Raw genomic sequence first — 15,462 nt, 5'->3', positions numbered from 1 at the left:
TGCTGTAGGTGTGCAACATCTGAGTGTTGACAGCTAGATAGAAGTAGTACTATCTTCTGAATCAAAACAACATGGCGGCACCATTGTGAAAAGTTCTGTCTCCCTTTGAATTTGAATTTCTCAACATTTCAGATTAGACTTGGAACTAACTAGATCTGTTGTGAGTGATTATCGTTATCAGTGCATTATCAGACATGTATTTATTATTTCTATGGCTGGGCAGTCACTGTTCCTAGAATCCTTTTTTTCTTTTGTTTTTGTTTTTTCAGTTTCCTTTCTCGCTCTCCCGTTCTTCTTCTCTATACTCCCCACCCGGAGTGCAGGGTTTTATGCAGGTGACCATCTCCCGATTAGCAACAAATTAATCACTTAATTAATTCGGGAGATGGCCACCTTCTGCACAACGTTTTTAATCATTCCTGGCAGAGGATGAGCTTCCAACCTTGCCTCTGCCAGAACACACACAAACAAAAACAAAACAATAACAAAACAAACACATGGCTGCACCGTCATATATACACATAAATACAATAAATCATAATACAAACAAATACGACACTGGTGCGGAGGGGGAGACCCCGTTCTAAAAATAAATATAGAAATGTGCAGGGCTCCTCGTTGTTACACGCCACCAGATGTTACCTTTACTGGCGTTGACATTGTTGCCCCTCCAAGTGGTCAGCTGGACACACCTCTGTAGTATTTTCGTCGATTTGTGTCAACACAGATGTTGGAGGTTCTGGTACAAAATACAAATGAATATAGCATCCAGAAATGTGGTACAACTGTCAGCATAACTCTCAAAGAGATCGAGCAACTTGTCAGCATATACTTGAAGATGGGCATTATTCAAATGCCAGGCAACCATCTCTATTGGGAGACAGACAACCGATATGCTCCAGTGATAAATGTCATGCATTGTAATCATTTTCAGCTGTTGCTCACAGTCTTACATTTTGTCACAACCTGGCTGTGTCAGATGACTGCTCTTGCGTGGTTCTCCTCCTACCTCTCCGATCACACGTACCGGGTGTCCTGGTTTGGCTCACCATCTGGCTCAGTTCTGGGACCCCTCCTGTTTTCTCACTACACCCGCTCACTGGGTCTCCTCATCTCCTCCCATGGCTTGTATCATTTCTATGCTAACGATGCCTAGATCTTCCTCTTCTTTCCCCCCAATGACCCCGACATGTGGTCCCATATCTCTACCTGTCTCTCAGCCATCTTCTCCTGGATGCACTTGCATCTTCTTAAACTCAACCTCTCCAAATCAGACCTCCCGCCTCTCTCCTTCCTCCTCTATCAAGAACCTTGGTGTCAGTCTCGACACCGCCCTCTTCTACTCTCAGCACATCTCTACTCTAGCATGCGCCTGTTGCTTCTTCTTCAGCAACATTTGTAGAATTCACCCCTTTCTCACTAACTATTCCATGCAGCTCCTAGTTCAGGCCATGGTACTGTCTCACCTTGACTACTGCAACTCCTTCCTGGCCGGCCTCCCTGTCTCTGCTATCCGTCCGCTCCAGCTCCTCCAAATCTCTGCTGCCAGCCTCGTCTTTTCTCTTCCTCGTTTTTTCCATGCTCCCTCCACTGGGTCCACTCATATCCAATTCAAAACTCTTATACTTGCCTATCGCTGTCTTGACCTTTCTGCTCCCTTTATCTCCAGACCTCCGCTGCTGAACAATTTATCCACTTACTTGATAGTATTAGCTACAGTTAATTTCTCGAGTCATAAAATGTTTAATTTTTGATATGTTGAATACCTATCAGTTTTCAACAAAGAAGTCAATCTTCTTTGGCAATGAACACTGCAGCTTCTCTCTCTGGATCTGAAGTTCCAATGAAAGAAGATGGTACTTTGCTTGAAGTACGCATTGTATTGTGTTGACTTGCAATAAACAAATAATTCTTTTCAAATGGAGATCAGCTTGTTGATTTCCAATAGTCTTGCAACATTATCTTCAACTTGTCAGAAGGTTTCCGACTGAAAACAGTAGCGTTGGCCAGACATAACTCAGAGAATACATTGCGACTGAAAAGTTATGTAGTTTGTAGAAGGACCCAGCAGGGAGTCACAACAACCGTTCATGAAGGCCATGAGTGAGCAGTTACAGGTTTTAAAACAAGATGCAATACTGCAACAGTGACAGTCAGACTTAAATAATGATAAACAATGGGAAAAGCATAACACTGAAGCTAAGTTTGAAATAGATGATGAAGTTATGATTAAAAACGTCACAAAAAGCTCAACTTTTGGACCACGATGGATGGGCCCATATACAGTGATTGAAGTAATGGGATCATGCATTGGAAAAAGCAGGAAAGGACAATATGTGAAGCTAGAAATAACACCCAAAATCCACAACAGACTCAAGACATGGCAACACAGCAGCAACAAAGAACCAGGATCACGGGAACCCACTGTCTGGCGGGTCCCTCGAAATGAGCTGGGTAAACAAGTACAGGTAGAAAGCTGTAACAATAACATGTCATATTTTCTATTATACAAATCCTTTGTACTATGATAATGCAACAATGGCTTAATAAAACTAATTTGGCATCAACACATATCCAATATAATCTAACAAACGTCTTCCCCGAGAGTGGGAATATGGTTATAGAAGAAATTACCAAGACTCGGTTTATTTCTCCACATTTATTTTGTAGTTTTATTAATAATGTTTATTTTCTCTTTTACTTTTGCTTTTTGTTTTGTACTTATTTTCCAGCCCCTGTGCATGCTGAAAGAACTGTACCATTGCTGGTAAACACTGGGACTGCATCAAAGTTACCATTGTTGTCATTCAAGCCATGGCATAGAAGCACCCCCTTGTGTATTTAATAAATCATTGCGCCAAAATGGCATCTCAGAGAAACTTATTGTTTCCTGCTTGTTCTGTGAATCACCCACACCCTTTCACAGAGACCAGAAAAATATTATTATTTATGAATTTAAAAACCTGACAAGTTCTGGAGCATTTGGTCTCCTTTAATATTGAGAGCGGGGGCAGGGGGGGTGGGGGGTGTCCATCTTGGAATGAGCATGATAATTACATCATTGCTAGCAAAATTGTCAGCAATATAGTTCAGTATGCACCAGTATGCACCAGGATGCATCATTCTCCACTGGCTTTTACCATGGCAATGGAAGTAATTATTAAGGCATCCAAATTGGTAGTGACTACAACCGTAGCCTGCACTAATCTGCTATTGGGCAAATTAACCAATAACATTGAATGGACATAAATGTAATTCAAGCCCACTAAATTAAGGAGCATCTCTATAATTAAAGGTAAAGTAGTAGATAAAAGGTTCTACATTAATGGTGAGGCAATACCAACAGTGTCTGAGAAGTCAGTGAAAAATCTTGGGTGATGGTATGACGGGGATCTAAAGGACACAGTTCATGTGGGAGAAGTTATACAACAAGCAGTGGAAGGGTTGAAGAGCATAGACAGCAGCGCTTTACCAGGCAAACTGAAACTCTGGTGCTTTCAATCTGGTCTACTGCCGAGGCTTCTGTGGCCACTGACTGTGTACGAGGTTTCTTTCGCAACAGTAGAGAAGCTGAAAGCTTTAATCAGTTCATATGTCAGGAAATGGTTGGGAGTTCCACGCTGCCTCAGCAGAATGGGACTTTATGGTAAAGGAATACTGCAGCTACCAATCTCTGCTCTAACCGAGGAGTTTAAGTGCGCCAAAGTCTGACTGGAAATGACATTAGCAGATTCACGTGACAAATGCATAAAGGTTGCAGCACCTGTGTTGAAAACTGGAAGAAAATGGACGGCAAAGAAAGCTGTGGAAGATGCTAAGGCTGCCCTTTGAATCGGAGATATTATGGGGCAAGTTCAGCATGGAAGAGGGGGTACACGGCACAAGGCAACCCCAGCTCAACGGAGGAAGCTGGTAGTAAACGAAGTACAAAAGCAGGAGAGGATGAGGTGCGTAAAGGCCGTTTTCCAGACCAAGCAGGGAGAATGGATGAGATGGGAAAGTGTGGAACAATGTAAGATTGGCTGGCAAGACCTATGGACAGTGGAACAGAGCAGGATCAGTTTCCTCATCAGGTCAACATATGATGTTCTCTTATCAGTACAGAACCTAAACCTCTATGTAGAAAAGGATCCTTCGTGTTCTTTATGTTCATCAACTGCAACATTAAGGCACATTTTGACAGGACGTAAGGTGGGTCTTAGCCAAGGACGGTTTACTTGGCGCCATGACCAGGTGCTGTGATGTTTGGCCTTAACATTGGAAGACAAGCATAACATGACCAATAAGTTGACACCAGTTCCATCAAAGCATTACACACAAAAGACAATATTACTCCATCCAGGAGAGCAACCATCAAGAAAAGATGTTAAAACCAAACCTTGCCCAGGACTACTGGAAGCTGCTAGAGGCTGCAAAATGCTGGCAGATGTTGGTCAATGACTTATTTTTCCACCTGAGATTGCCACCACTAACCTTTGACCAGATATTGTCTTGTGCTCTGGATCAGCATGCCTTGTTCACCTGGTAGAGTTAACAGTGCCATGGGAGGATGCTGTGGATGAGGCTGATGATGCTGGAACGCCAGAATGGCCGTCGAGCCCTTTTGAGGTGTGATGGGCTAGTCGACGAAACACAGAGGATGGAAGGTGCCCACTTGAAGACTCCAGAGATGTACCCTACTTAGCTCAATCCAGATGGTTGTCATGCTGATGCGCTTGGGCGACCACACTGTGGTTGATCCCCGGAGCCAGCATCACAGCCGTTGTGTGTGCTGATGCGCTGGGGAGGCAAAATAAGCTGATCCCTGGAGCCAGCACTACACTTCAGCCATCAACACCAGCCAGAAGGATATTTACATCATCAGATGGAAGGAAACACAAATGGATGGATGGATCACAATAGCTTACTGTAAAGCTACGTCTTAGTTGGTGCTTATCTTGGCGAGAGCCGAGTTCAAATCCATATGAAGTTTTAACATCTACTTTCATGTAGTGGAAATCACAAGGTAGTACTGGCAGTTATTAATTCATTACTTATTTATGCCACGCAATATAAAGCATTACCAATACTTTTCACAGTTGGTCTTTTTTATTAATATGCATTGCAATAAAACGCAATACTATGATTACTCCACTAGAGGGGTTCAAAACACCACAGCGGCACTGTTCCGAATGTACTGCACCAACTATTCGTAATCAATATGTGTAAAACATTGCAAACAGCAGCAGTTCCTGGTTTCCCCAAATGGCACGTGCTGACCCAAACATATGAGTGACATAGACCCCATTCACACTTGTGATTTAGGGTCGCCTTTTGTCATATGTGAACTCTCCAAGAAAGAAAAGGCAGCCCAGGGCCGGCTTAGATTTAGGCCACCATTTTGATTTGGCCCTGGGCCTGCAATTGGAGGACCAGGGCTGGCCTTTACATATATATGAATGCAAAGCAGACTTAGGGCCGCCTTGTCATAGCACATGACCAATTTGGTTACGTAGTTCAGTCGCCACTCCCATACTCCCACGCGCGCGAAAGATAAAAAGAAAGCTGAATTATAAAAATATTAAATAAAAAATAAAAAAATCCAGCGGGTTAACGTTCAGGTTGTTTCTTTCACATAATATATTTTATTGTTTTTATTTAGTTAACCTTTATTTAGCCAGATGAGTCCGTTTAGAACAAATTCTCATTTACAATAACGACCAGTCCAAGAGGTTCGCAAAGATTTGAACCTACGGCTATAGGCTTCCACGGAAAGAAAACTATGCAACTTTAACCTAAGTTGCAATGCCTTCCAGTCTCTGGCTGCAGCGAACCGAAATGTGTAGCAACCCTAGACTGTGCCAATTTAATCAGTTCATTGGAACATAAATTATAAAATGAGAAAGCGATTTGTAGTAATTTCTATGAGCTGCAGTGCATTCATAATCAAGTTTAATCTGTCACAATGACCTTTTCTTCCTGTTATTTAGTAACTACGGTAAGCAATAAATATAAAAACTACAGGATTGTGAATAATGGTCAGCAATGCTGGCAACTTGGTATATTCAGAGTTAAAGTGAAATGTTATAGCTAACTTGAAATCTTGGACTGTTTAAGAGCTGAGAACAATTCAAAGGGTCTAATTAAGCATTTATACTTCAATTAGGGTCATTGAGAGGGCTGGGGTGGTCACACTATATTTTCACTAACCTTTTAAACACTGCAGACCTGCCCAAACCCCTCCCCCCCCCAACAGTGCGGCAATAAGCAAATCCCTCTGTATACAATTCCAATTTGTATTTCGGTTTCAGACATTGAAACTATTTCATTTGTTATCAGTCCTGTTGTAAAGTCATCTCGCCAAGGCACACCTGGATTTCATAACATTGCAGAATCCTCTTGGATTGCATCATCCATATATTTTACAGGTAATCCCAGGATAACCACTCAAGTAGCAGGTAGTTGATGCAATCCAGCTGTGGCTTATCCTAGTGGGGTACAGGTTGATAAAACAGTAGTGTTGAAAGAGCTGATTGAGATGAAGCCTTCCTATTGTCACCACGTTCATTTCCACTTTATCCATTCTGCCAAAACAAGCATGTCAGTAACATACACCCCCTACGGATGTTCATTCAAAATAGCTATCCCCATCATGATGCATTCATGACAGATATCTGCAGTGTGTACAGCGTATAGCTTAGAATAAGAAATGTTTCCAAACTTTTTGGCAACAAGAGCTGATGGCCAGAGAATTCCTAGCTATAATTTAAAATAATAATAATCAGACTGAGACAAGACAGCTTCAGCATGTTTGTGATAATTACATGTGTCATGTTTAACATCAGTTTCTTTGCATTTAAACTGCGCTTGCCTATAACCCATCAAGAGCCTTCAATGGGAGACATTGAAATCTAAAAAGCCATCTATCGCTGCACTACATTTTACGAATCAGTGATTCTCAAACTGGAGGTCATAAAAAGAATTCAGGGGCCACAAGCAGACATATTATCCATAAAGACAACACAGCAATGCAACAGTTATTTGATAGAAACTAAACATTGCATTTAAGCACTGTAAGATTTTGAATATCACAGCAAGTGTGTTTGCTCTACTGTTCATGTTCATGTTTATACAGTAGAAATGGAATTTAGATATTTCTATCATATTTTCTCTTCATTGTGGCAACTAAAAGCACAGCGCTACAGTTTCCAGGGTTGGGGGGTTAGCCAAAGGACCCCTTTAGTTTTATAGAATATAACACGTCTGTGTATGGACAGTTCCTTAACACTACTGCACACACAAATAATAAATGCAAAACTGCAAATATATCTTTAAGCACATCATTGTAAATGGGTTCTCCTAAATAGGCGGCCATGCTTCCCTCGTCTCTGCAAGTCGCCTTGGATAAATGTGTCTGCTAAGTAAAAACATACCAATAGTAAAACTGGTTTTAAATGAAGTATTGTCTGTAAGACATGGTGCTGTGAGAATTTCGCCTCCTTGTTTACATTAAACGCTGTTTGCACTAAGTAAACCGTGCGGCTACAGTAAGCCGGAGTCTGTCAACACCGTTTACAAAATGAAGTCCGGTTTAGTTTCGGTTTCTTATCTATCACATGGTTTAAATGAAGGAAAATGAGGTAATTCGATTCGAATGCACAGACATTTTGTGTGCAGTTTGTGTGTTTGGTCCGCGAAACGGGAGAATTCCCCTTCGAACCAGCTTGATATTACCAGCGAATCCAAAATAAATTGTGGTGAGTCAAATATCTCATTCACATTTTTAAAAGGGTAGTGTACTAAAGTTAGGCTTTGGTTGCGGGAAAGTAAATATTTGTTCTGGAAGACGGTAGCTGTATTGTTGAAATGGCGGAGTGTAGTGTTGAAGTGGGCCGTGGTGTGCTGCTTCCGTTTTTGAAAAGTTCTGAAGTAACAGCAGCGGTAACAACGTGCAGTTTATAATGGATTTTAATGTAACTTTAATGGGTTTTTAATGTAACTTTAGAATTGCTGCCTATGCGTATACTCATATTTAAACGGTCCGATTGTGGCATTTGTGTGTATGGCGTGCTGTACAAGTGTATTGTGGTTTGTTCTTTTTTTTTGGTATGTACTGTACAGAGCTTTGGGATACTTTTGTATAAAAAACGCTATATCAATGCATAAATAAATAAATACATACATACACACATAAATACTAGTGTGCATTCAAAAATAACACTGAAAACCAAGTCTGTATTGTTGTTTATATCTTTTTTTATTTATTTATTTTTTAGGAAGTGCATTTAGAAACTTTTTTGTTCTCATCGTGATATGCACGTGTTTCCGAAAAGACTTTAATGTTCTGTCCTCTGTCTTGGGTCTTTGGGGTATTCATTGAGGTCAAATTGGATGATTGACAATACATTATAAACAAACACAATCATCCTAAACCTTCTTAATAATACATTCTAAACAGGAAAGTGATGGACAGCAATTGGACACATAGTATAAAATAGTATCGGTTAATAGAAATTACTTGTAACTTTCTCTTTGTTAAAACTACTGGTCACCTAATATTAATTATATAATATTTATTATATAGTATTGTTATTATTATTATTATTATTATTATTATTATTATTATTATTATTATAAATCGCTTGACACCTTGGTTTTTTCCATAGCTGTGCCTCATAAGTTATTTCAGATGCCAGCTTCATATTTGCAGTACTCGGGTTATGTTCTGCAAGTGTTCATTTCCTGAAGTTTTTACAAATTGGATGACATCAAGAACACTGAATTCTGTCCACAATATGTCTCAATGAACTTTGAATCTTTGCACAGCGAAGTCATTCGCGTAAATGACTTGACTTAAGCATTTGTGCTTTTAGCAGCTACACCACTCGTTTGTGAAGCAGCCGCACTGCAGTCTGCAGGGACTGGGAAATGTATACACTAGAGGGGACCTTTTAATTTTAGCCATTTTTTATGTTTGATTTCAGGGCAAGGATTTTAACACGACAGGTCATTATTGTACAGTAGCAATTCGCATGGAGGTTTTGCATCTTTTAAGAGAGGTATTCGAGGGGGTTGGCAGCTGCCCAGTGTAATTCTATTGCTGTCACAATATTCCAGACATGTGAGGTGTGGAGCAGCTCTCTAATCTCACCAAGGCTACAGAGATAGCAGAGCAACACACAGCTTTCTAAAAATATAGCAGTGTTGGAGTGTGTGCTCAGGCAGCTTGAGAATCCAATCCCAGCATCGCATAACTGGATAAACCAAGGCTTAATGATATCTTACCCAATACCTGTTAAAAATCTATATGTATAAAATCTCATTTATACTCAATAAAGGACTTTATTCTTCAGCTCGACAATTCATTCAGGACTGAAAGGGTTAAACACATATGTTTAGCCACTCAAAGTAAGTAAGTAGCTTCAAATAAAATCTCTTCATGTTCCATACTGTTCCCTTTCATTGTTTTATGTTTGTATTACTGAAATACTGTGTTTGTGTTTTTGTTTTATATATATATAGTCTATGTTAGGGGCTGATACATGCGTTCAGAAGCTGCTCTTCAGTTCTAGTTGCATGTTGAACATGTAAGGTAGGTTAGGTCAGAAAAGGTTATGCAAGTGAACGCCAGCACCATGTAGAGACAGAAATTCAGTTCTAAACTTTCCACCTCTTCTGCAGAAATGAACAGAAAAACACAAAATAGCACAAAAGCAGTTCTTAGTCACAGCAGTTCTGCTTTCTTTAGAAGTTTGCTTGAAAAGGCAGCTGTCTTCAAGAGGGAACTCTGTGACATTTTAAAGCAGCTTTCCTGGTGCATCTCTGACTCATCTGCTGATTGCTTTGTTTTTGATAAACACCCATTTTTCATAGAGATGTCAGTTTCTGTTGTGCAAGTGAAGTACTGGTAAGTAAGTATTTAAAAAAAAAAGCATTTTTGTATTAAGATTTGTTGGAAAACATGGATTGAGAATTGATTAGGGGTTTGCTACGCATGTGGACTAGCAGAGCTATACTGGTGTTCTTTTCTGAAAAGAGACTAATATTGCAGATAGCAGACAGAGGTTGTCACACTAGACTACACACACAGACACACACACAGTAACACTCACACAATAAATTAAATTACCTTGACCATTGGTTAATGTCAGAGAAAGGGGAGGTTGTTGTTTGTCCTGTACCTGGGACCAGACTCCCTGCATATTTCAATAAACCTGGCAACTGATTGAAGAAAAGAACTCTGTGCATTTTCTTGAATCTACTTACTCACCATCATTTTTTTAAGTACTTCAAGATTGAAGACTGTTAAGACTCTTATTGCACCCCAGGTTTGAACAAATAGCATTTTTATCGATGATGTCAAAGTGATTTTGAGAATAATATCAGCACATTAATTTCAGATAAAGAAAATGTATTAGACATGAATCCAGTGTCTTCCTGAAGTGACCTCCTAGTTGTTGTCTTTAACCACTAGGTTATACTGCTTACCTCCCAGTCCCAGAACTCTAACCACTGGGCCACACTGGGTATCACCTATTCCACACTGCTTATCTCCACACTGCTTATCCACACTGCGTATCACCTATTCCACACTGCGTATCACCTATTCCACACTGCGTATCACCTATTCCACACTGCTTATCTCCTGTTCCACACTGCTTATCACCTGTTCCACACTGCTTATCACCTATTCCACACTGCTTATCACCTATTCCACACTGCTTATCACCTATTCCACACTGCTTATCACCTGTTCCACACTGCGTATCACCTATTCCACACTGTTTATCACCTATTCCACACTGCTTATCTCCTGTTCCACACTGCTTATCTCCTGTTCCACACTGCTTATCACCTGTTCCACACTGCTTATCACCTATTCCACACTGCTTATCACCTATTCCACACTGCTTATCTCCTGTTCCACACTGCGTATCACCTATTCCACACTGTTTATCACCTATTCCACACTGCTTATCTCCTATTCCACACTGCTTATCACCTATTCCACACTGCTTATCTCCTGTTCCACACTGCGTATCACCTATTCCACACTGTTTATCACCTATTCCACACTGCTTATCTCCTATTCCACACTGCTTATCTCCTATTCCACACTGTTTATCACCTATTCCACACTGCTTATCACCTATTCCACACTGCGTATCACCTATTCCACACTGCTTATCTCCTATTCCACACTGCGTATCACCTATTCCACACTGTTTATCACCTATTCCACACTGCTTCACCTATTCCACACTGCTTATCTCCTATTCCACACTGCTTATCTCCTATTCCACACTGCTTATCACCTCCTATTCCACACTGCTTATCTCCTGCGTATCACCTGTTCCACACTGCTTATCACCTGCTTATTCCACACTGCTTATCACCTATTCCACACTGCTTATCTCCTATTCCACACTGCTTATCACCTATTCCACACTGCTTATCACCTGTTCCACACTGCTTATCACCTATTCCACACTGCTTATCACCTATTCCACACTGCTTATCTCCTATTCCACACTGCTTATCACCTATTCCACACTGCTTATCTCCTATTCCACACTGCGTATCACCTATTCCACACTGCTTATCACCTATTCCACACTGCTTATCTCCTATTCCACACTGCTTATCTCCTATTCCACACTGCTTATCACCTATTCCACACTGCTTATCTCCTATTCCACACTGCGTATCACCTATTCCACACTGCTTATCTCCTATTCCACGCTGCGTATCACCTATTCCACGCTGCTTATCACCCATTCTTGAGACTTTACCACCCTGACACACCGCCTCCATTCCACTCGGCTCTAACCACAAAGCCAGGTAACTGTGTGCACATTTCAAAATACAGCAGTATTAGTTCTGTGCTATTGTAGCTTTCTTTAATACGGTGCCTCCCAGCCTTTGTTTCTTATCTGGAAAACACACAGCCTCCCACTTTTTGAGTTCAGACCACACTGCCTGCCAGTTTCTCAACCCTGAGTGTTAATGCATTTCTGTACAGTATTTTGAGCATCACTGTATGTGCTGGTCCTTCCAGATGGCATTTAGCTAGGTCTGTAGCTGATGGGTGTAGACTAAGCTGACGCACATACAACCTCCACCCCCACACCGAGAGTAAGGTTTCCTGAGGACAGGGGAGCGGCCTAAATAGAAGAAGTACAAAGAGGAAGTGGAACTGTTTTGAAAAGAGGATCTATGTAGTTTCGAGAGGGGTGGAGGATGAAGTGGCGTTTAACAAGACAATTGAAATGTTATTAACCAGTTAAGAACTGGCGTCACAGAATATTCTAAATTGGTATAATGTCCATATTCCTGCACATACCTATGATATATTTGAAGAACCGCTGTATCTAAAGAAACAGCTCAGGCATTCTTTATCGCAAGTAGCTGATCGGGGTATAGTGTGACAACTGTCTGTCTTTGCATACAAACGTCTGCGTCGCCATCAGATAAGATAAGGTTTAGCTGCAGTAAGAACAGGTTTTGAAAACAAGTGGATTTTGAGTACAGTCTGTGGTTTGTAATATAAAAACAGTTTTTCAGCTATGTGTAGTCTCTTTTAATTAAAGGAAATATAGGTACAAAAATAAATGTAATGTTTTTGTTTAACTCCCCTTCCCTTTGGCTTGTTTGCAGTTTTATCCAGTTTGTTTTCAGTTAGGTCAAGCGTTCACAAACTGACGTTATTTGTGTCTAATTCTCTGGAATCAGTCAGAAAACATTGTTCCGCAGGCTCAGAATCAGTTACACTGAAACAACATAATTTACAAATGAAACTATTTTTCACCTGACTTTCTTTCTCCTATTGGACACTGAGTGAAAACATTGTTAGATGCATTCAAAGTTGATATTTAATTTTGAAATACTGTTATTAAATATACAGTATAAAATATGTAAATATATAACCCCCCCCCCCATAAAAAAGGCAGTTGTCCTGTTTTGGCACCCCCCAGTCTAACACTGGATGTTTTGGTCCTGACTAACCCTCAGATCGGACTAAGCGAGTCAGCTCAGCCGTGCTGGTCTAGTTCTATAATGGCTTGCTTTTCCAAAAATTGAAAGGACGCAGGTGAAATTGCCTGCGTTTTGGGTTTCTTCATTATGGGTTAGACCTCTAATTTCCATAAAAATACATGAAACATTTCTGCATATTACTGTTTCGCATACTTATTACCGTTCCAATTTCAATTTCTCTGTGAACTGTCCCCTAACTATGTAAATAAATGTGTTGTGGTTGTTTAGCACGGGTCGATGTATTGTTAGGATTTCAAATGTATAGTTTTGGTTATTCAATAATCGATAATTTAGAGTTTATCTGGGTTCATTAGTTCTCTTATTAAAAATATTTAATTGACGTGTTACAAAGATCAAGGATTTACTATGAACACACGTTCACACGCAGACACAAGTAATGGTTAATCAATAGTAGTATTTTATTAAGTACACAAATAATAAACAGAAATCAGAAAAGTCAGAAAGTAAATCTCTTAGCCTCTAAGCACAAAAAACAAGTCAAAAGATTTCCCTGCACTCAGGCGGCTAGCAGGGAAATTGAAATATGAGCCACCTATCTCCGCACACATCAAGGAGCAACTTCACAGCCAAGCAGGCTGTGACATAGCTAGTAACTTGCTCACACACACACACACACACACACACACACACAGCCTAAACTGAATGATGCGGACAATCTTAGAATGTATCACTTTAAGCTTATTAGTGGTATATAGATTAAGGATATAGCAAGTTTACTTTTAAAGAAATTCTTCATACAACAATATGAGGTAGATTACTAATAGTTACTTCATCAAGTTTCACAAAAAGTTATTTCACATGCAAAGTGTGCAAGCTAAGTAATGAACAGTTCAATTCTATGTGAATGTGTTACAGTTAATTAATTTACTTCCATGAAGGAAATTGCAACTGGAGTTATACTCAAGGGTTCCTGGAAGCTTAGGCTTTTGGTCTGCTGGTTTGGAAACCAGTACAAAACTCTCCTCTCAGCAACAAAGTCTTCAATCCCACGTTGGATCAAACTCGGCAACAAAGCTTTCAGTTCTCGATAGAATCAACAAACAGCTGCAACAAAGTCTTCAGTCCGCGGTATAGGATCCACAACAGCACCTGTCCGTTCTGTCCTCTTTGCTGAATCTTTTATCTATGCCGGTAGCAGGGCACAGTTTCTTTTGGATATTGTGGTTTTAGGTGTACAGCAGACCCAGACTGGTTTGTCTAATAACAGTCGCTGTAAGTTTTATGGCAGGCCTCCAGACGGGCCTCAGTCTCGTCGCTTGTGGTCGTTGACTCGCTTGCAGCTTGCTTACTCTTCTTGGGTCCGTTTTTAGGCGTCTTGGGTCCGTCGAGTCCCGGAGATGCAGCTTCGCATAGCAGAGTGACAACACCATTTGATGTGGAGCGTTTAGTTTTGCTTGGATATTTATAGTAAAAATGTTTAGTTTTGCTTGGATATTTATAGTCTTTTCACTCTGCTAAATAGCCACTTTCCTGAGATCATTTGTGTATCTTGCCTCTTTAAAACTCCCAGTCCTTTGATGTTTCAATGTTCTTTTCTACATAAACTGAGTTTATGTCTTCCTTGCGTCAAAACGATAGTTGTTGCTCTTGTGAATTATCTGTATATAATTCATATGTCCTTTCAGTCTAATTCAGTCCAGGCACCACCTAGCCCTGGTCACCTCGTTCAGTAGGTCACATAATTCCGTATGTCTACAAGAAAGATGCCCTCTTCTCAAGACAGAGCAATTCGCCCTGTTTCTCAAGACACACAGTTTCATTGATTAATCCTGTTACATTTCTAACACACGTCCATCAGGTGTCCAAAAAGGAATTTTTCTGACGACAAAAGAATAGGGTTGTGATGGCCACATTCTATTTTTGCATCAGACATCTGTCCAAAAAAAGTGGAAATCCTATAAAAAACAATGGGGGATGAAAATGTGATTTAATATTTTTCCATGAAACAAACACAAGTATACTCACCCTAGCTGTTCTACCACAAAAACATTCAGTTCAAAATTGCAAACCGTCCATGTTTATCTCAAAAAACCACACAAGCGACCGGAACGCTACTTTCCACACCCCAGAGGACAGTGCATACCATTTCTCAGGATAATCCCACAAACGACTCAGAAGTTACTAAAAAAAAAATTTGAGTTTAACATTGAATCCATGGTCAAACCCAAACTATAGGGTGTTAACGTGCCCCTATAATATTTTTTCCCCTTGCACAGTGAAGGTAGCAAAAGCTCTGACCGAAAGTACTTAACATGATGATCAAAGACATGAGCCTTTAGCTATGGTATAAGTTGCTCATTTTTAAAAGAAAAATTGTTTGTATTCCAGCAGAAAATACATTTAAAAACAAAATCATATTGCTGATGGTAGCAGGTATATTGAATGCTCTAAGTGTTAATTGATAGATTATTTGATTATTTTACTATT

The 15,462-nt window shown here is 40.2% G+C and overlaps 1 protein-coding gene across 1 annotated transcript in view; it reads left to right on the top strand.

The window, feature by feature from the left end:
* The first annotated feature begins 7,629 nt into the window (after positions 1 to 7,629).
* The window catches only part of map3k14a (mitogen-activated protein kinase kinase kinase 14a), a 32,739-nt gene continuing 24,906 nt past the window's right edge, over positions 7,630 to 15,462 (top strand). Inside the window, exon 1 of the mRNA XM_041231598.1 lies at positions 7,630 to 7,736. The gene's annotated coding sequence lies outside the window, so the exon portion shown is untranslated. The remainder of the gene's footprint in view (positions 7,737 to 15,462) is intronic.

Source organism: Polyodon spathula, chromosome 28 (assembly GCF_017654505.1).
Source record: "Polyodon spathula isolate WHYD16114869_AA chromosome 28, ASM1765450v1, whole genome shotgun sequence".
Lineage (NCBI taxonomy): Eukaryota > Metazoa > Chordata > Actinopteri > Acipenseriformes > Polyodontidae > Polyodon > Polyodon spathula.
This window is presented reverse-complemented; position numbering and strand designations above follow the sequence as displayed.